Source organism: Gavialis gangeticus, unplaced genomic scaffold (genome assembly GCF_001723915.1).
Source record: "Gavialis gangeticus isolate Ggan-Ray unplaced genomic scaffold, GavGan_comp1, whole genome shotgun sequence".
Lineage (NCBI taxonomy): Eukaryota > Metazoa > Chordata > Crocodylia > Gavialidae > Gavialis > Gavialis gangeticus.
Window position 1 is genome coordinate 42,002,003 of NW_017729031.1, and position 1,245 is coordinate 42,003,247.

The 1,245-nt window shown below is 56.7% G+C and overlaps 1 long non-coding RNA gene across 1 annotated transcript in view; it reads right to left on the reverse strand.

Annotated features, from left to right (window-relative positions):
* The window catches only part of LOC109301468, a 3,304-nt gene extending 2,804 nt beyond the window's left edge, over positions 1-500 (reverse strand). Inside the window, exon 1 of the long non-coding RNA XR_002098542.1 lies at positions 427-500. This is a non-coding gene — a long non-coding RNA (uncharacterized LOC109301468). The remainder of the gene's footprint in view (positions 1-426) is intronic.
* Positions 501-1,245: the final 745 nt, after the last annotated feature.

Below are 1,245 nucleotides of genomic sequence, written 5' to 3' on the forward strand. Positions count from 1 at the left end.
GCCACTCCTCCCCCTCTCTTTCCTATCCTGTCCCTCCTGTACAGCCTATAGCCCTCAACATTCACCGCCCAATCATGCTTGGAGTCCCACCAAGTCTCCGTAATCCCCACAATGTCCGGGCTGGTGTCCGGGCTGCTGCCTCCCAGGGAGCACTCAGCCAGGACCCTGTCTGTGCCACTTACACTTGCTGTTGCAGACCATTGATACCAAAGTCTGAAGTGCATCAGAAGAGATAGCAGTGGGGAAGGGGCGGCCATGGGCTAGGGCTGCTGGCTGATGTTTTAGCTGGGCACGTCTCCCCTTCGACCAGTCTGCAGGCATGGAAAGAAGAGGCCATGTCCTGCAATGGCACTGGGCTCTGCAGGCACCAGGTCTCCCAGGGAAACCCCCACTCAAGGCCGTCTGCTAGAGACAGATGTTACTCACCTCCGGTTGTTCAGACAAGCAAAGAACTCATCGGGCACCGCACTCTTGCAGGCGGAGCTCTTCACCGTCTCCTCGCAGCTTTTCACCATCTCCTCGCAGCAGGAGCATCTCCCCTGCTCGTAGTCTCCCTGGTGCCGTAGGGTCAGCTCAAACTCATACTCAGTGTTGTTGGCATTTAGCATTGTGTTTACCAGACAACGACATTTTGATTTCATAGTTTCATGGTTTGTTTCATAGTTGGTCGGGTTAGAAGGGACTCGAGCAGATCATCAAGTCCGACCCCCTGCCATGGCAGGAAAGAGTACTGGTGTCAAACGACCCCAGAAAGGTGATTGTCAAGCCTCGTCTTAAAGACCCCCAGGGTAGGAGCCAGCACCACTTCACTTGGAAGTTGGTTCCAGATCCTAGCTGTCCTGACCGTGAAGTTGCGCCTCCTACGTCTAGTCTGAATCTCCCCTCTGCCAGCTTGTGACCGTTATTCCTGGTCACTCCTGGCGGTGCTCGGGGGAACAGGGACTCCCCCAGTGCCTGCTGGTCCCCTCTGACTAGTTTGTAACAGGCCACTAGATCCCCCCAGCCTTCTCTTGTGGAGGCTGAACAGGGTCAGGTCCCGTCGCCTCTCCTCATAAGGCCTTCCCTGCTGCCCCCTGACCATGCGAGTGGCCTCCTCTGGACCCTCTCCATGCTGTCCACATCCCTCCTGAAGTGCAGCACCCAGAACTGGACGCAGTACTCCAGCTGCAGCCTGACCAGTGCCGCATAGAGGGGGAGGATCACCTCTCTGGACCTGCTCGAGATGCATCTGTGGATGCACGACAA